Consider the following 21645-nt stretch of genomic DNA (forward strand, 5'->3'; position numbering starts at 1 on the left):
GCATATACTGGGACAAATACATAAAAATGCATATGGTGAAAATAACATACAAAAATGCATCATATTGGAGGAAATGGTTTTGCAAAAAAAGAGTATCTTAGGCAACATTACATACAAACGTGCGTACATTAAGAGAAATTCACACTAATATGGTGATGAATTTTCACGAGGACTTTTTAATTTAAAACATTGCAAACTGACATGGGAATGTGGAGAGCTGAACCTAAGACAGGAAAAATGAGAAACTGAGAGAAACTAAAATTGATAGATTCACCCATCTGTACCTATACCCACTTACCTGGGATTAAACCTCGTTGAAATCAGTGGGTCTTAACTTTGGAGAAGACATGTATAGGATTACACTTTGAATCACTAAATTTTTTTTTGCAGTTAGGTACCCCCTCCCTTTTAAAAAAAATCTCCCCCTCCATACGTTTGATTTAAAGCCACAAATTTAAAATATATAAATATGTAGTCTGCAGCTGGTATCACTGATTTCATCATTAAAAAAGCATATACTGTTACTGCAAATGTCCAGTATGGTTCTCTGCATTTGGATATGAACAAATGTCAACTTGGGGGGAAAACTGTGTGCCCAAATTTACTCCGACCCATATTATATCTGAGGATAAATTTTAACCTAGTTATCGAACATGAACTTTCCAATCACCCTTCCTTGAAACAGTAACTCCCAAGGTAACAATATAATTCAACTAATTCTAAGCAATGCCCATCCATGAGCTGTATGTAGGTTGATCTCCTGCCAAAACTAACAACCTTTTTTTATCAAAATTAAAACTCACCTGTTCAGGGTTACAAAAACTCCTCAAAGTAGTTAATAGTTGCAATAATACAAATGTGGATATGAAAATGTCATCAGCATAGTGTAGAAATGGCAATTTCCTTTTGTCAACAAGAATGGGAAATAATCTCTCACCTCTGTGTTCAGAGATGGCATCATTAATATAAGCATTAAAGTGAGGAAGTTTGACACTGTGCTCACCAGCTGCAGGAATGCCATTAGTTATAATATCATAAGGGGTGGCTCTAATGTTCAAGGATGCATGACTAAATATATAGTCATTGGGTCAAAAACCCAATCTTCCATCAAGAGTTTGCCTCTAATCAATCCCTGTCTGTGGAGTCAACCATTGCTTTCAGATCTACAGAGGTGGCTCACAAATGGTCTTTGTGTTTGTTTGAGTTATTGTTAGGCAATTGATCAAGGATGAACACTTGGGCTTGACTTACCTGGTTAATTTTCTCTCATATATTTTGTATGGTTTATTGATATATTATTCCCTTTTTACTTGTATTATAATCTGATATTGGAAGCTGTTGTTTTTCTTTTTCTTTTTTTAAAAAAAGGATGGACACATGATTCATAATGGAAAATAAAATCTGTTTTAAAGCCATGTATACTCCTAAAAACCAAATTTCTAAGCTGGCCCTGTGGCACATTATTTTTTGACAACACATTAAACTAATACACCTATAATTGCTTGGCTGGTTCTTAGTCCCCTTCTAAAAGATGGACCCAATCATACTAATAATTCAAGGCTGCTGGAATGTTTCCTAATAAACTAATAGCATCAAAAAGTCTGGCAATCATTGAGATCCACCATTCCAGGATTAATTGAAATAATTCAAAGGGGAGGGGAAGTCTTTGGAAGGAAACTTTTTTTTTGTACAGATGACCATGTGCCCCCTGTTCTATTTCATTATTGTTCCAGCGACTGGATCTGTCCCACATTATGATCGCTCTTCTTTTTCATTTTTCCCAGAAGTATTTCTAAAATTCATTTTTGAGTTGGCATGTATGTGTGCCATTAGCCACAGATGTCAAGAAGTTTTCAGTTCACGTCTTCCTTTTTTTAAAAAAAAAAAAAAATCATATTATCTTTGCATAGGAATGCCTATACGCTTTGATTAAAAAATGTGCAAAAACAAGGTTCCTTGGAGGGTTGTGTTTTAGTCCATTTTATGTGTGTGTGACCACATCAAGATTCTTTCTCACACAGTGTTTTTATCAGTGTGCAGGGGTGTTCATCATGCACTGGTAATCAATAAATGAGGAAAAATACACGAACTGAAAACACATCATGTGTGCAGCTGTCTGAATAAAGTCTAAATCAAAATAGAGAAAACAGCAGATGGCTAAGGCATGATTGTTGCTCTGCAAATATTAGTTCCCAAATCCAATGAGAAATTCAAATGGGGAGAGTAACATAAGAACATAAGAACATAAGAAGAGCCTGCTGGATCAGGCCAGTGGCCCATCTAGTCCAGCATCCTGTTCTCACAGTGGCCAACCAGGTGCCTGGGGGAAGCCCACAAGCAGGACCCGAGTGCAAGAACACTCTCCCCTCCTGAGGCTTCCGGCAACTGGTTTTCAGAAGCATGCTGCCTCTGACTAGGGTGGCAGAGCACAGCCATCATGGCTAGTAGCCATTGATAGCCCTGTCCTCCATGAATTTGTCTAATCTTCTTTTAAAGCCATCCAAGCTGGTGGCCATTACTGCATCTTGTGGGAGCAAATTCCATAGTTTAACTATGCGCTGAGTAAAGAAGTACTTCCTTTTGTCTGTCCTGAATCTTCCAACATTCAGCTTCTTTGAATGTCCACGAGTTCTAGTATTATGAGAGAGGGAGAAGAACTTTTCTCTATCCACTTTCTCAATGCCATGCATAATTTTATACACTTCTATCATGTCTCCTCTGACCCGCCTTTTCTCTAAACTAAAAAGCCCCAAATGCTGCAACCTTTCCTCGTAAGGGAGTCGCTCCATCCCCTTGATCATTCTGGTTGCCCTCTTCTGAACCTTTTCCAACTCTAGAATATCCTTTTTGAGATGAGGCGACCAGAACTGTACACAGTATTCCAAATGCGGCCGCACCATAGATTTATACAACGGCATTATGATATCGGCTGTTTTATTTTCAATACCTTTCCTAATTATTGCTAGCATGGAATTTGCCTTTTTCACAGCTGCCGCACACTGGGTCGACATTTTCATTGTGCTGTCCACTACAACCCCGAGGTCTCTCTCCTGGTCGGTCACCGCCAGTTCAGACCCCATGAGCGTATATGTGAAATTCAGATTTTTTGCTCCAATATGCATAATTTTACACTTGTTTATATTGAATTGCATTTGCCATTTTTCCGCCCATTCACTCAGTTTGGAGAGGTCTTTTTGGAGCTCTTCGCAATCCCTGTATATTTAAGCATCCCTGTTTTTAATATATATTTTTATTTTTTAGCCAAGGAGCCAGTTAAATCCTTTTCCTCATTACCTATACTTGGAGGCCAAGGATCAATATTATTAACTGAGATACACTCACCTTGGGCATCAACTATGTGGATTGCTCTGTTAAATGTTCAGTAAAAAATATTCATCTAGATACTATTGGGAATACTGCAAGGCAAAGCCCTATTCACTTTGCAGGTCTAGAAATGGATTCTTTTCCCAGAACATGCATCATCAAGTTTATTGACTGCAAATTCTATTTCTTCCTATATAAAAATATTTGTAAGCATCACATTTACAAAAGGAGAAGCTTTGGCTACCAGCGGGGGGGGGAACTCTGGTGACCTGGGGGGGCAGGGGGAGCTCTGGCAACTTACAGCTGATAACCCATGGGGAGGAGGGAGCTCTGATGACCCGTGGGGGGCAGTGGGGACTCTGGTGATCTGCAGGTGGGAGCTCTGGCAACCTGCAGGATGGAGGGAGCGTTGATCACCTCGGTAGGAGGGGAACATCAGAGACATCTGTGGGGGCGGGGGAGCTTTAGTGATGGTAGGCAAGGTTGGTGAGCAAAGCAAACAGGATGTCAGCCCCTACTCTTTCCATACTTTCCACCAGCGATTTCCACTGGTGAATGTATTTCTTTACATTGAAGAGGCTTTTTTAAAAGAAAAAAAATAAGGGAGCTCAATAGAACTGAGCAATTTTAAATCTCTGGCTGGATGTTTCATACTGTTTGTGTAGCTGATGGCCAGCATGCTTTTCCATGATAGCTTTGATTATACTCTAGCAAAGTGCCCACCTCCTACCATTTAAAATAATTAAATCAATAAAGAGTAACATGTAGGCATTGCTTCTAGTCCTCTGGCTGCTCCCTGCTGCCCAGTCCCCACAAAGTGTATCACATCCTTGTGCCATGCTTAACATCAAGGCAGTAAGGCCTGATTTTATATGAAGGCACTTCAATAAAGGTTTATTATTTTAGATGAAAATGCCCTCATCCAAAGCAAACTAGGAAGTGATTAGATATGAAAGCAGCAGAGTTGTAAATTCAAAGTAACATCTGTAGACGAATTCCAAAAAGAAGTTGAGTTACTCAATCTGATAGATCAAGATCTGCTGGAAGATTGCTGGGTGATTTGCAGTAGATCAGCAAGGGTTTCTGACTCCCAATTGTTCAGTAGTAGCAACAGGAAAATAAACTTTACCACCTAGACTTTAATACAGACTGAACTCAACAACATTACGAAAGAAAAGATACACTTAACCTGGAATTATTTCTATTATCTTTATTCAAAAATGAAAACAAATCATTAAAATCAAAACATCTGATATGTAAACTACTTATGGCAGCAAGACTAACAATATTACAGCACTGGAAAAATCAAGATGGACCAAACTTGCAAATCTGGTTTAATAAAATCTGGACGATAGCTTTACTGGACAAAATCACACTACACCTTCGATTTCTAAGAGGTGCTGCAAAACCAGAAATGTTCACGTCAATATGGTGGAACTATATGGAATACACCTCACAACGAGACTTACACATCCAACTTTCTCCATCTGCAAAAACTATCTGGTTTTCGTAAACAAATAATAATATCCTTTAAATTACTTCATGTTTATATTGTACTCAATTGTTACTCACTAAAACAATCACTTCTATACCAATACTTACCTGTACATCTTCCATAACATAGCACATATACTGAATCCCAAAAAGAAAGGGCTCTATAGAAGAGGGAGGGGGGAAGGGGGGGATTTAAAGTTAAACTGTTGTATTTTTGTATTATACATTACCTATGTTAAATTACTGTAAAATCAATAAAAACAATTAAAAAAGAAAATTAGGCTGCTGAAATGAGGAAAGCTACCTGGCCAGGAGTAGAGGTTTTTTTTTTTTTTGCACTGAAGAACTTTAAGCTCAGTTCAGTTCTGGTACTGAGAACAGTACCAGAATTTCTAGGCTCAGAATGTGTTCAGAGGCATCCTATTTTTAAATTCTAATGGCATGACTTTTGCATGGCTGCTTACAGCACTCAAAATACTACAACCCATGATAAAAACAAACGTGACAATTTTAACATGGCAGGAAAGTACTTATAGTTCCTTTATAGACATGTAATACACTGTCACGGTTAGCAATTACTGATGATTATATTGGGTGTATACGTAACACACCCTCACTTCTGGGCAATCACTAAGTTAAACTTGCATTTCAGAGATTTGATGTGTCCCTATGTTTTTTTTCCTATAATTTGAAATTGCAGTTCCATCGGGCTTGAATAACATACATGGTCCCAGCCTGGGAATAACTTTATTATCAAAACCATAAGCAAATTTGTTCAGCTGGTTTGTGAGTTACGGGTAAACATTTTAAGACATCTATTTTTTCTGGTACACAATTTTGCCCTTTGATTGTCTTAGGCATGAAGTTGTATGAACATCAATTTTCACATGTGATTAGTTCTTTGCATCAGGGTAATGTAACAGCTCACCAGTTGGGAAGGGAGGAATTTCTGAATACATATTACGGAGCAAACAATTGGCAGGGAATTCAATACGAAGGCATGGTATTGCTGAAGACTGACTTGCACCGAAATCGGCAGAGACTAAGTAAGCTTCCACGTTCTGAATTAAACATTGCCTTTGATGCCATAACCAAATATAGGAAACACATTAATTCTGCTATTTATATAACTGAATAACACAACTTGGCTTGTCCCCTGAATGCTGGGTGAATCTGTATTGTAATATGCTGAGAGTTTTTATGGTGGTGATGAAGCTTCTAGTAATGGTTGACTCTGGGGTCACAGACAAGCTACATTAAAAGCATGGTTTTGTATTGTGCAATTATGTTTTACACTGTAAATAGCAGCTGCAGGGAGAGGGGAAGGATCCAGAATAGGAAGAGGATGGGGCAAAGGGGCAGAGCTTTTAATTCTTTAATGTGGGGTCCCAACAAAAATCCCTGCCTTGACGCTGTTGCGTGCATTGGGAAAGAAGCTGCAGTTGGTGCCTGTACGAACAGAAGAAGCTGCCCGAGTCAGACTGTTGGCCCATCAAGCACTGCACTGACTGGCAGCTGCTCTTCAGGGTTTCAAACAAGGCTCCCACCCCTACCTGGAGATGCCGGATATTGAGCTAGGGACCTTCCCCATGCAAAGCAGATGCTCTGCCACGCGGCTCTGGCCCTCAAGGGCAACTTTCCTCCCAAAGTAGCTTCCCAGAGTGGGCAGCTGCAATTAGAACTATGGTAAGTATTTTTTAAAAAAAACAACTTCACACAATAGAAAAGATTAAACCCAGGTGAATTCTTAATGTATTGGGAACTTATACCCTTGTGTAGCTATCGTAGAGCAGTTATGTAATTTTAGCTAGAGGGAGCCCCAGCTGACAAAGCGTCAAGGCGAGTTAAGCAGCAGAGCGAGTTCGGCAGCAGGGCGAGGAGGCCAGGGCCCCCCACTCTGCCCATCTGTTCCCTGACCTCAACTAAACCGCAGTCTCCAACCCATTGACATAATAAACCTTAAACAAAACTATGCAGGTAAGAAGCCAGCAGGGGTGTGGGGGCTTTCCAGTGTTTTGCACCGCCTGCAGCATGTACGACTATCTGCCTGTTGGACAGAAGTCGTGGGTGTGCTCTCGGTGAAATGAGCTCCTGGCTCTCCGGGAACGACTTCATTTCCTTGAGGCCAAGGTGGCGGACCTGGAAAAGCTGAGAGAGGCAGAGAGGTGTGTGGAGGAGGCCTTCAGGGACGTTATAGCTGTGTCCCACTCCAACGATGATAGCTCTCCTGCTATCATGGAGAACGATGGTCTTGGGGAAGGAGAGCATCCAGCTGAGGAAGAGGGAAATGATCCCTTAGAAGGGACCCATTCCTTGGGGGATGAGCAGCTATCCTCTCGTGCCGAGGATATATCTCCAGGGGGTGGAGGGATCCTTGTAGTGGGTGATTCGATCATTAGGAACATAGACAATGGGGTGTGTGATGGGCGTGTAGACCGCAAGGTGTTTTGCCTGCCTGGTGCGAAGGTTGCGGATATCGCCCGTCGTTTAGATAGTTTGGTAGACAGTGCTGGGAAGGAGTCAGTGGTCGTGGTGCACGTTGGCACCAACGACATGGGGAAATGCAGCCGTGAGGTCCTGGAAGCAAAATTTAGGTTGCTAGGTAGGATGCTGAAAGCCAGGACCTCCAAGGTGGCTTTCTCTGAAACGCTACCGGTTCCACGCGCAGGACCAGCCAGACAGGCCCAGCTTCGCAGTCTCAATGCGTGGATGAGACGATGGTGTCGGGTGGAAGGGTTCGGATTTGTTAGGCACTGGGGAACATTTTGGGACAAGCTGGGCCTGTACAAAAGAGACGGGCTCCACTTGAACCAGAATGGAACCAGACTGCTGGCACTTAAAATTAAAAAGGTAGCAGAGCAGCTTTTAAACTGACTGAGGGGGGAAACCCGACAGGAGCTGAGAAAGGTCCGGTTCGGAATAAACCTCCCCCCTGGGATAAAAACCAAAGAAATGATGAAATTTTAAAAGGGGTAGGCCTAGAAGTAGGCATTGTGAGAGCAGGGGCACATGATATAAATTCAGAAGAGCAAAATTACCACAGGCCTAACCACAAGTGCCGAAGACACTTGAAGAGAGACACTGCTTACAAGTGCCTGTACGCTAATGCTAGGAGCCTGCGAACCAAGATGGGAGAACTGGAGTGCTTGGTCTTAGAGAAGAGCATTGATATAGTGAGCATAACCGAGACCTGGTGGAATGGAGAAAACCAGTGGGATACAGTTATCCCTGGATATAAACTATATCAGAAGGACAGGGAAGGACGTATTGGTGGCGGAGTCGCTCTATACGTGAAAGAAGGCATTGAATCCAGCAAGCTTGAAACCCCAAAAGAGGCAGACTCCTCCACAGAATCGTTGTGGGTGGTGATACCGTGCCCCAGGAGGGACTTAATACTGGGAACGATCTATCGTCCCCCTGATCAAAATGCTCAGGGAGACCTTGAGATGAGATATGAAATTGAGGAAGCATCCAAACTAGGAAATGTGGTAGTAATGGGTGACTTCAACTACCTGGACATAGACTGGCTGCATATGTGTTCCAGTCATGACAAAGAAGCAAAGTTTCTAGATATTCTAAATGACTATTCCCTAGATCAGTTGGTCATGGAACCGACCAGAGGGACGGCAACCCTGGACTTAATCCTCAGTGGGGACCGGGACCTGGTGCGAGATGTAAGTGTTGTTGAACCGATTGGGAGCAGTGACCACAGTGCTATTAAATTAAACATACATGTAACTGGCCAATTGCCAAGAAAATCCAACACGGTCACATTTGACTTCAAAAGAGAAAACTTCACAAAAATGAGGGGATTGGTAAAAAGAAAGCTGAAAAACAAAGTCCAGAGGGTCACATCACTCGAAAATGCTTGGAAGTTGTTTAAAAACACTATATTAGAAGCTCAACTGGAGTGCATACCGCAGATCAGAAAAGGTACCGCCAGGGCCAAGAAGATGCCAGCATGGTTAACAAGCAAAGTCAAGGAAGCTCTTAGAGGCAAAAAGTCTTCCTTCAGAAAATGGAAGTCTTGTCCGAATGAAGAAAATAAAAAAGAACACAAACTCTGGCAAAAGAAATGCAAGAAGACAATAAGGGATGCTAAAAAAGAATTTGAGGAGCACATTGCTAAGAACATAAAAACCAACAACAAAAAATTCTATAAATACATTCAAAGCAGAAGACCATCTAGGGAGACAATTGGACCCTTGGATGATAAGGGAGTCAAAGGTGTACTAAAGAACGATAAGGAGATTGCAGAGAAGCTAAATGAATTCTTTGCATCTGTCTTCACAGTGGAAGATATAGGGCAGATCCCTGAACCTGAACTAACATTTGCAGGAAGGGATTCTGAGGAACTAAGACAAATAGTGGTAACGAGAGAGGAAGTTCTAAGCTTAATGGACAATATAAAAACTGACAAATCACCGGGCCCGGATGGCATCCACCCGAGAGTTCTCAAAGAACTCAAAGGTGAAATTGCTGATCTGCTAACTAAAATATGTAACTTGTCCCTCGGGTCCTCCTCCGTGCCTGAGGACTGGAAAGTGGCAAATGTAACGCCAATCTTCAAAAAGGGATCCAGAGGGGATCCTGGAAATTACAGGCCAGTTAGCTTAACTTCTGTCCCTGGAAAACTGGTAGAAAGTATTATTAAAGCTAGATTAACCAAGCACATAGAAGAACAAGCCTTGCTGAAGCAGAGCCAGCATGGCTTCTGCAAGGGAAAGTCCTGTCTCAGTAACCTATTAGAATTCTTTGAGAGTGTCAACAAGCATATAGATAGAGGTGATCCAGTGGACATAGTGTACTTAGACTTTCAAAAAGCGTTTGACAAGGTACCTCACCAAAGGCTTCTGAGGAAGCTTAGCAGTCATGGAATAAGAGGAGAGGTCCTCTTGTGGATAAGGAATTGGTTAAGAAGCAGAAAGCAGAGAGTAGGAATAAAAGGACAGTTCTCCCAATGGAGGGCTGTAGAAAGTGGAGTCCCTCAAGGATCGGTATTGGGACCTGTACTTTTCAACTTGTTCATTAATGACCTAGAATTAGGAGTGAGCAGTGAAGTGGCCAAGTTTGCTGACGACACTAAATTGTTCAGGGTTGTTAAAACAAAAAGGGATTGCGAAGAGCTCCAAAAAGACCTCTCTAAACTGAGTGAATGGGCGGAAAAATGGCAAATGCAATTCAATATAAACAAGTGTAAAATTATGCATATTGGAGCAAAAAATCTGAATTTCACATATACGCTCATGGGGTCTGAACTGGCGGTGACCGACCAGGAGAGAGACCTCGGGGTTGTAGTGGACAGCACGAGGAAAACGTCGACCCAGTGTGCGGCAGCTGTGAAAAAGGCAAATTCCATGCTAGCAATAATTAGGAAAGTTATTGAAAATAAAACAGCCGATATCATAATGCCGTTGTATAAATCTATGGTGCGGCCGCATTTGGAATACTGTGTACAGTTCTGGTCGCCTCATCTCAAAAAGGATATTATAGAGTTGGAAAAGGTTCAGAAGAGGGCAACCAGAATGATCAAGGGGATGGAGCGACTCCCTTACGAGGAAAGGTTGCAGCATTTGGGGCTTTTTAGTTTAGAGAAAAGGCGGGTCAGAGGAGACATGATAGAAGTGTATAAAATTATGCATGGCATTGAGAAAGTGGATAGAGAAAAGTTCTTCTCCCTCTCTCATAATACTAGAACTCGTGGACATTCAAAGAAGCTGAATGTTGGAAGATTCGGGACAGACAAAAGGAAGTACTTCTTTACTCAGCGCATAGTTAAACTATGGAATTTGCTCCCACAAGATGCAGTAATGGCCACCAGCTTGGATGGCTTTAAAAGAAGATTAGACAAATTCATGGAGGACAGGGCTATCAATGGCTACTAGCCATGATGGCTGTGCTCTGCCACCCTAGTCAGAGGCAGCATGCTTCTGAAAACCAGTTGCCGGAAGCCTCAGGAGGGGAGAGTGTTCTTGCACTCGGGTCCTGCTTGTGGGCTTCCCCCAGGCACCTGGTTGGCCACTGTGAGAACAGGATGCTGGACTAGATGGGCCACTGGCCTGATCCAGCAGGCTCTTCTTATGTTCTTATGTTCTTATGTTAGACTCCAGACTTGATGGGCGGAGCTGCTTCAATGTAATATAATGTGTATTACAGCATTTACTTCAAATTGTGGAGTGTCAGCCTTGCAGAGTTTGGGGGCTCTCCTGCTCATTCTCCTGAGTGGGGTCCTGGACTGCTGCTCCAAAGTCCTGCCTGGCAGTACCACCATGCCTCCCCCCCTTAAAAATAAATAAGTCCTCCTTCAACCCAGCCTAGATCCTGAATGTCCTCTCCTCTCCACTCCCATGGCTGGCATTTCAATTTTTAAAAAAATGCAACGCTAACAATGTGTTTAACATGGTAGTTTTGACCTCACATGGGGGCTGCACAGTCTGATTGTTTTTGGCTGTTGCTGATTGCCATTGGTTGAGTTGTTCTGGGTGTAAGCAGTTTTGCCAGACGTGGGAAGAATAATCAGGGATGTGAGAGATGAGGTCTCTTGGCTGCAAATAAAAAAGAATTCAGGGTTGCTTGGTGTAGGACTGACTTGGGCAACATCACAGCACTTTCTAGTACAGCCAGCAAGTGTAAAATAAGTGAGTGGGAGAGTGTTCTGATACACTGTTTCCTAACTTTCTGTTGTTGCTGCTGCCCCAGTCAACGGTGAAAGACTTCCAGTGCAATCCTATACATGTCTGCTCAAAAGTAAGGGCCATTAAGTTCAATGAGGCTTCCTTGCATGTAAGTGTATATACTGGCTGTAGCCCTGTTTGTGTGTCCTCTCTTCCTCTCCAGGTAGCAGCAGAGTGTGTGGGTAGGAGGCTTCACCTTTTCTCCTTCTTAGTCTCTGTGGGTGAGAGAAGGGGGAGAATTTGAGCTTACAAAATTTGTGCTTCCCAAACCAATACAGGAACTGAAACATACTCCAACCAAAGAGTGCCTATATTAGTGAAAAATGCCCATTAAAAAGTGTATAGTGATAAAAATAACATACCAAAAAAAAACACCTGTGCTGAGAAAATTGATTGCAAAAAGACGTACACTAGGCAACACAGCATCACAAAATGCGTATATTCTGACAAATGCACACAGAAATGCGTACACATTTTCACATGAACTCTTTTTCTCTCTCTCTTTTAAAATCACATGTGTGGAAATTGGGTGAACCAAATGTTAGATTGGAAAGATGAGAAACTGAGAAAAACTTAAATTTACAGAGTCATCCATCCTTAAAAACGAAGGCTGGCTTTTGTTGGGTCTACAGGGGTAGAATCAGCTCACCCAGTGGGCCAGAACACCAATGCTAGCTTCCTGGTAGAGATACCGCTTTTTTTTACTGGGGGGGGAGCTGTGTGAGTGCTCTGGCAGGGGCACGAGATTGCCTCCATCAGTGCACCCACACTGCGCTGGCCTCCCTTCCTCCTCTCTTCTCCCCCCCTGTAAGCAAGTGACACTGCTGGCAGAGGTGAGCATTGCAGCTCCTCTCCAGTGGATGAGCCACTTCCTTGCCCGAGAATACAAAAGGGGGGAAATCGTGTAACCTTTTCAACCACAGTATAGAGGGCAGCTGAGCTGTCTGAAAGAAGGGGAGCTGATGATGTGGTTGGCGTTTCCCATTCTCGTCCTTCATTTTGCTTTTTTACTCAGGGCAGTTCTTTTATAGACTCCCTGCGTGCCATTTCCTACCTCTGGCATTCCCACAAAAGTAGTGCCTGAGGCAAGCAAACGCAGGGGCAGTTTCAGTTGTTCTGGTTCTCTCTTTAGACAGAGGGGAGAGAATACAGTGGTGAAAATGTCTCTCATCCCTCTGAATCCCACTACTCATTTCTCCATACAAGACATCATGCCAGACTCACAAAGTGAACAATCCCTGCTTATATCGCTGCCTTTCGGCTGCAAATGTCTCTCTGCTCTAACAAAACGCAGAGCTGTATCGGCACCAATACTTTAGAAAGTGGCACAGGAGTGTGCATTTTGTAATTTTATGTCTGCATCTACTCTTAAATCTGACCTGGCCATTCTCACAGGGGGAATGAAACCAGACCTCCGTTTCTTTTCAACAGCCGATCTGTTAAGGATGGGAATGTTATCACAGCTGATATTATTTCTAGGTCGATAGCACATTATGTAGCTAATTTGAAAAGTGTTAATTTGAAACATCTGATCTGCCTTGTCCACACTGTGATGCAGCTCTGTCCTGCAGCATGTGTCAATAACACTAATAACTAGAGGAGGTACAATGTAAAATTATAGAATTGGAAGGGAGCTTAGAGGTCATCTAGTCCAACCACTTCCTTAATGCAGAATCTGCAATGCAGGGTGAAATTACAAAACCTCTAACAGAAGACCATCCATTGGCTGGAAAAGAAGCATTTTTCCATCCTGCAACTGACTACTCTGCAGAAATATTTGTCAACAGAAAGAGGAGATAAAGATGGGCTCAAATTGATTATTATTGGCTCAGTGTCCATTAAGTATTAATTATTATTTATATATTACATTTATACCCCACCTTTCTTTTCATGATAGAAACCCAAGACAGCTTACATATGGTTCCCAGGCAGTCTCCCATCCAGGCACTGACCAGACCTAACCCTGCTTAGCTTCAGCAGAGTGCTGGCCTCATGTGCCTTCAGACCATAGCCTGGGACCAATTAATGAGTGCCAATCATTTCCATACAGAGATGGGGAAAAATATATAAATGGTTTCCCCCCCCCCCCACACACACACACTGTGCAGTTGCTACTTGTGAACACACAAATGTGCATGTCTTATAGGGGATGTTTTAAAAAACAGATGTAGGAGGAGGATGGGATCAAAAACATTTGTCTTGTGAGGACATCCGATGAGCTTCTAATGCAGGAACGCAGGAAGGAGACAAGCAGATACAAATGCACTGTATGCATGTGATTCTGGGTTACATCAAATAGTACTGAATAGACATGTGACATAGACATTTCCTAGCTATTTTCCATTTGTACATCAGAGTATAATGACAGAAAACAGTTATCGTAAGATAACTTTTCCCTGTTTTCTTGAACAGCATTATTGTGATGGCTCCCATACACAGACCACAGTCATAGACATTATACTTAGAAATGGTCCAGAGAACTTTCAAAAGATAACATAGTTTACTAGGAACCTGACTTTGTGCTGGAATATTGCAAATAAAGCTTCACAAATGGAGAATGATAGGGGAAAATGGCTTTTTAAAAACTTGATTCTGTGGAACTGGAGCCTACACACATGCACTTATTCACTAGTAAGCAAAAAAACCCTTGCAATTTAAGAACCTATAGCCAACAGATATTTCTATCAAATTTTTAAAAGCAGAGAAATTGGGCAGCTACAGTGGATGCACCAGGGGAACAGGAGACCTGACCCCCTGTCTGAGATATTGTACTGCTCTACAAATTTGTAAAAATGCAAACACAATTTGAGTTGGTCTTTCAGAGTACATTCCACTTCCTGTGTAGCTTGGAAGAATTTGATAACATGTGCTTACTGAGCATGCCTGCTCACAGACTTCAGTGTTAACTTTATTTAATTAATTAATTAAAAATCAGCCATCCATTTTTTAAACTTTTAAACTGCAGCAGATGAAAGTCAGATTATGGGGCAAGGTCAGTAATAACATTCAGGGCCGGTTCTAAAGGGCAGCCAGGTGGGGTACTGGCCCGAGGTCCCCTGGAGCTGGAGGGGCCCCTGTAACTCCAGGGGAAGGGGAAGCGGAGACAGGTAGGTAGGGGGGCATGGAGGGCCCGTGCGCACGCACACACATGTGCACACGCCGGGGCCCGGGGCAAGCTGATGCCCAAGTGCCCTGGCATGCCTGGAGCCGTCCCCGATAACATTACAGGTACTCTGTGAACATGGCTGATTTTTAATGAATTTCAACAGATTATGAAACCACTGACAGAAAAAAGTCCAACAGGGCTGTGGGTTTTTTTCCTGTCATTAAATACTTTGAACTCTTGATTCTCTCTGAGTGTTTTGTGTATCACCATGAAAACTTGCTTAACCATGTTAAGCAAGCATTTCTGAGTTCAGGACTGTACGTTTTGTAAGATTGTTTTGAAATGAGTTTTTGGGAAGCAGCAGAATGGCATGGGGGTATCTTAACATGGTAGAATGTGAAAAACCCATGCTGACTATAGTATACAGCCATATATATAAGTTTAATAAATAATAATAATAATAATTATGTGGCTGTATAATATGCACAACCCATAGACAGCTTGTGGGAGAGGCTGAATATATACATACATTTCTCACAGGTTGTGATGGCATGCAAAAGTCAGGGATCACTCACATTCCCAATTACATGTAGAATTTATTCACAGCAGTAGGGATGGCAGAGAAATTTGATTTAGTTTGCACTTCCAAAATAATATGCAAAATGAAAAACAGCCATCCTTCTAAATGCGCAGTGCAGCTCACTAAATTTTGCAGTGCAGTTCTTCAGCCAGGTAACATGAAGAAGAATCTCTGTATTAGTGAAAATAAAATAGAAAAGTGCATTATCTCAGGAGAAATTGAGGAGGACTGATGCAGAAATGTGGAAAACTGAAGACTGGAAAAATGTGAAACCAGGAGAAAATGAACCTGACAGATTCGCCCAGCCCTAACTCCATGTCGCATCCTGAGAAGGGACGCAATCTATATTTATGATATTTTATGAAGATAGTAGTGGAAGGAGTGGAAATGAAAGAGTGAGTAAAATTGATAGAAGTTGTGTTGGGAGGTTTGATTTAAAGTTTTTCACATCTGATGATTAATAATGAAATTTTGACACTTGCAGTTGTTGAATGGTTCAAGATAGCAAGAAGGAGTGTGTCTCTAAAAACTGTAAACTCTTTTTCCTGCTCTGAAAAGGGATTGTTGATTCAGTATAACAGCCCTAAATCAACAATCTCCAGAAGTCTTTAGCATTCATAAGAGATGTTAGACTTTGTCATATCAGAAGGAAAATATCGGTATTTTTGGTTTGGCTTGCAGAGCAGACTGATAGACATTAAAATCAGGCATTTTGTATAATTAATTACTTGTTTTGAATGGGGTCCATTAGGAACAGTACAAACACAGTCACATGAGCAGATGCTTCAGAATTAGTTATTGTCTGTGCCCATCTTGATTAACATAATTTGTGGGTCATTGGCAAATGATCTGGGTTGATTTTTAAATTCCTGGGGAAAACATGGCTACTCCTCCATGTCGGCTAGTACAGCCAGAACATTCATCTTGAGGGATATTTCAAGAAAAGTTTGAGAGTGAGAGGGATATTCCATAGCATAAGATGAAGGCTATTATTTTGAAACTGTAGCATGTTTGTAAAGAACTACTCTAAGACTCTTATCATCTACTTCTTAAGGCCTTGAATCTCACAGACTGCAGAGCAACATCTTTATGAAAGCAATTTTTTGGTTTATTTTTCCATTTGGATTAATGATGGCACCACGTCTCATAACTGCAAGGTGGTGAGTGAGAAGGCAAATTCCAGAGTTCAGACCCCATTGCCAATATAAGTGGAATCCTGCCCTTCGCCAAAGTTTGGAGTTGGCTTTTTTGGGTAGTGGATTTCATTGATACCAAGATCCTTGGAAGCTCCCCAGCATAGACCTTTGCTTTCCTACAGTTACCTTGCTGTGGGGGGGTAGGGCTCAGTCTACAGACACTGTTTGCCTGGGGCCTGTAGTTTTCCATTTCTCCTGAATCAAGAAATTGTAAACTGTAAGGCTGCCTGGTGGCAATTGGGGCTATAGTGCATGTTGAGGAGCCTTTGGTTTCTGCTGCTGGGAAACAGAGAATTTAAAGATGAGGTATCCTCCATTATCTTTGGTTTCCCTCATCATCTCAGAAGGTCAGTTTGGGAAATGCAGGTGGGAAAGTCAACAATTGTGGAGGGTTGGTGACAGCAGAGGCTTGTGGAGTGGTCCCCTGAGATTTAAAGCCCCCCATGGCTTGGGGCCACAGTATCTGAAGGATAACCTCTTCCCTATATAGCTACCCATGCCTTCTGTATGTGCCTCCACATGCTGAGATATAGTGGATGGCCACAAGAGAAAAGTGACCCCTCGCTTGAGAAATGCCCTCTACAGAGAGAATAAAAAGGCCTTTGCCTAGTTCTGAAACAACATTAAAGTAGGCACCAGTCAAAGGACTTTTTATTATCACAGGCCCTTTAGAATCTCATCATTTTGCCCCTGGAATGGCTGTGATTATATATGATTTTAATTTTCTATCTGTTTTATATTAACTATGTAATGCTACTTTTTAGAACCATATTCTGTACGTGGGTTTTTTTTATATGTTGTGCATCACCCAGAGAACATTAGTTATTGGGCAACTAACAAATACATTAAGTCCATCAGTCAATTTTATTTGCCAAGAAAAACTGGCCATTACAAAAATACAGACATAATCAAGTTGAGAGATAGATTTTAGCAAAGGCAATCCTCAGCACATTGAATCCTATTTTGTATAAGTTTTTGTTCAATCCTTTGGGTTGCTACAGAAAACTAGGAGCCGTGTCGGTAATATATTTATCCTTATCAGCCAAGAATCTATTTCAAAAACCTACCCCTAGGGGAATTATGCACTGAATAATATAATGTGTAGCGAACAATGTCTTCCACATCTCCCTTGCCACAAATGCATGAACAACAATGTACAGCATATTCCAGTGCATCTCCCCTCTACATATGCCCATTGGTCCAAAGGCCCCCCTATGTGATCTCCCTCCTCCCTCGGATCAAACCACCCAAGACTTTTTTGTGCCAGATGTTGAGGGGTGAAGGCAAAAGGCACCCCCATGTAAAGTGGGAACAACATTGTCAGCAGAAATTTCTACAGCTCTAATAGAAATTTACTTCTTATGGTGTTTTTTGGACAACATTGTATCTGGCAGATGTTGTAATTTCAGTCAAAAGCAAGACAACATTGGACAATAATGAAGAAAACCCAATTTCCACTCTCATCACGGTAATTGGAATGCACAGGATAGATTCAAGTGTGGCCTCCAAAATGAATTTTGGATACTTGCCAGTTTGATAACATTTCTCTAAACCTACCCTTGTGCACCATCCACTTGTGGGATAACTTTCCTCAAAAGATATTAAATGCAAGGGGTACAAAATGACCTCCTTGAAAGCAAGCAAAGTTTAGTATGGCCTTAGCTACTTGTAGGATTAGAAGTCTTGTGGGTTCCAGAGGCCTTACCAAAGTAGAATTCTGATTGAACTGAACTGCAACTCATTATTTACAAATGGAATGCATACATTAAACAAATATACAGAAATAAATAAATCCAATCTTTCTGAGCATTCTACCCTGAGCTTTCTCCAGGAGTTCTCCAAGAAAATTCAGAATTATCAAGCCAATAACAACCAGAGGTGGGGCAAAGCTCACCTGTCAGTAGATCCCAGAGTTTCTTAGATAAAGATATTTTTTGGTGAATAATGAACTTCTTCCCAATAATGTCTGCTTCCTTTTTCCAGCTTCCTTTTGATGCTAAGCACATATGTGTGTGATTTGGTTTAAACTTTCGTTCCAAAGCAATTAGCAACTAGGCAGTATTTAAATTAAGAACTGGTAGCATAAAGCGTGGTCTGGTTTGTCTGTCTCTTTAAGGAAGTAGATGTTAAGATAAGACAGATCCAGAGGATTATATCTGACAAACTTGTCCCATTAGTGCCAAGACATCTGCCTATCCAGTGGCACTTCCTCTTCCCATGGTGCCCCACAACCCCCCAAATCTGTTCCGGACATTAACCCCCAGGCCATGTTTGAGAGGAGTGCAGGATGTGCACAGGGAGAGGAGAGGTAGAGGAAGTCCCATTGCACAGGTGGAAGTCCTTGAACTAATGGGACAATGTTGCTGGATACAACCAAAAGTTGCCACACTCACTCCACTTTTCCTCATAGTGGGCTTATCCACACGGGAGCCTCACTTTGTACTAAAGATGCTGCTTTTACCATCGTAATAGATTTTCAAGGTCCACACTTCTAGCTCAATGGCGGCTTCCAATCCACTCTTTTCCATTCACACAAGTAGGCAGCAGCCTCTCCAGTTGAACAAGGGGAGAGAAAAGTCTAAATATAGGGTGTGTGAGAGAGGAGGGAAACTCTGACAGAAGCTATTCCGGTTTCAGTGGGGAGCCTCTCTTAAGGGTGGAATGGAGGCAGAAAGGTTGGAGACCTGAGTTGATTTCCTTAATCAACAAGTCCACAGCAAGGATTTAGGTGCTCTACTTGGAAGGCACACTTTGGTGGCGGCGGCAGCGGCAGTGCTCCTTCACAGGGGCACTTTGCAGAACAGCAGGGAGAACGTGTGCTTGTTCGTCACTGGGCAGCTCCCGAGTCCGAGGAAGGGACCTGCGAAGAGAGAGGGAGTGGGCGATGGCATAAGAGAGCGTACGTATCTTCAAGGGAGGAGGGGAACTCACAGGAAAGTTAGTGGGTGGAGAAAGGGCAGCTGCTGAAAGTGAGGATTCACCCGCCCACTAAAAAGACATTGAAGCAAAGCCCCTACAAGGAGGAGTGCAGCGCAGCGGAAATGGTTTTTCCTTTTCGCATTATCAGCGGATTGGGTTAATATGGATTTAAAGGGGGAAATTGCGTGAGAGCTTCTGCTTGCCTGCAATCCCATGTGAACCCTGCAAATTACAAGGGGATGCAAGCAGCACTAGACACACTGTAAATCGCCGTGTGGATAAGCCCAATGTCTTCTTTAATGCAGTGTGTGATGTGTCACCCTGCGGTGCATTGCTCAACCCTCAGTGCTGATAGCCAGGGATGAAAGAGAGAGGGTAGGGCAATACAGGATGATATCACATCATGCATTTTTGTTCAAGCAGCGATTATAAGGAAGAGAGAAAGAGATAGATGGCGTGGCAGCAACTCCATGTCTCTGGGAACATCTCACTCCATCCAGAGATTGTATATGATGCAGCTGCTGGAAATCCTCTCAGATTTAATCTGATGCTCCAGAAACAGGCACCCTCGCAAAAAAACAAAAATTAGCCTAGGAAGTAAGTCTTTTTATTCATTGCCAAAACTCCTCTCAATGAAAATATATTTGGAATGGAATAAAATCTGATTGCTTCCTCAGGATGAGCTGTTGCCCTCACCAAGAGATGAAAAATTGGGGGTAAGGGGGAGGTTGTTGTTGTTGTTTTAAAAAAATACAGTACACATCTTTCTAGAAAATAAATCTCTTATTATCTATCTTTGGATATGGGAAAGAAGCCTGTATCCTCTCTTGAGGATTTATTGTCTTGGATATTGCAGGATTTTCGCTCTACAGCAGTCACTCTATCAATAACCAGATCTATAGTGTTGGTGCGTAGCCATAGCTCAAATAAAACAGCCAGTGAGATGAGTCATTGAGATACATGTTGCTCCTTCAGAGCCATGGATGGAGTAGCCCAGAACTGTAACTGTCCAGAGACAGCATTGCTCTGGAAAGGATCAGGCTCTTGATCAGTAAAAATGCATCAAGCCCAGTGATGGGGATACAGCTTGACTATCTGATGCTTGCATGCATGCATGTATAGATTTATATCCTGCCTTTTTCCAAACACACCAAAGTATCGCCTAGTATTTATGGACTGCATAAATAAAAAGCACACAACACACATGCATGCATTTACACACACATGTTAAAATATACAGAGAATTTTAAAAAAATGTTCTGTGTCTGGTTTTCCATTAAGTGAATCACTTAATTGCTACAGCATGGCTTTCAGTCTACCTTTTGAGTACCCTCCCAGATGTTTTTGAAAGCTGCCTTCTTTGAAGCATTGGCAGCTGTTGCTGATGGTTTCCAAAAACATATTTATGTTTCCCCCCCATGCTTTTTAATGAACGATCTTCTTCCAAAGGCATAATTCTCTTTCCAGCATTCTTTTCCACAAGAATAATGCTCAGTGGATGGATTCAGATGCCCTGATCCAGCAAGGGGGTTCTATATGCGGAAGATGCACATCTACATTGTGACCCCATCTGGTCTATGGGTGTGCCTTGCAGTGTAGATAAGGGTAGGCACTCAAGGGCAATGGCTAGGGCACACTGCCAATGGCAGTGCCTGCTAAGTGCCTCCACTCTGGACCCCCCCCAGCCACTGTTGTAGCCACTATTTTAGTACTCCCAAAATGCAATGCCGCAGATGTTCTGTAGCATTGTGGGTAAAAACAAAACAAACCATGGTGGCCATCTTGCTGGTTTTTTCTTTCTTTTTTTAAACTCCAGGGGTCCATCAGGTAGCACCCTATCAAGGGTCCCTCCAACTCTGGAGCTGGTCTTGATCTGGTCCTGCTTCCTACTACAAGGCAGGATGTTCTGTTGGCTTTAAAATTAGGTTTGCAATATTAGGCAGGCATGGGCTGGCAATACCATGAAGGTAATATGCACACAGGGGCATGAAATTTTGGGACATGGTAGCTCCTATAGAGGGGATTGGCCCAGCCAAATTTCAGGTGGGCAGCTCCAGGGGATTTCATGCTAACTACCTTTAAAGTGTTTTTTTTTAAGACCCTGTCATATAGGGTCAGAATCAGAGCTTGGAAAAGTTACTTGTTTAAACTACAACTCCCATCATCCCCAGCCAGCATGGCCACTGGATTGGGCTGGTGGGAGTTGTAGTTCAAAGAAGTAACTTTTCCAAGGTCTGGGTCAGATACTATTTAATATTAAGAATATTCACTGCGGTTAGCAAGAAGGAGGAGGAGGAGGTAGCAGTGGCTAAATATTCCCACAAAGTTTAATAATAATTCTTAGCAATGAGA

Source organism: Rhineura floridana, chromosome 2, assembly GCF_030035675.1.
Source record: "Rhineura floridana isolate rRhiFlo1 chromosome 2, rRhiFlo1.hap2, whole genome shotgun sequence".
Taxonomy (NCBI): Eukaryota; Metazoa; Chordata; class Lepidosauria; order Squamata; family Rhineuridae; genus Rhineura; species Rhineura floridana.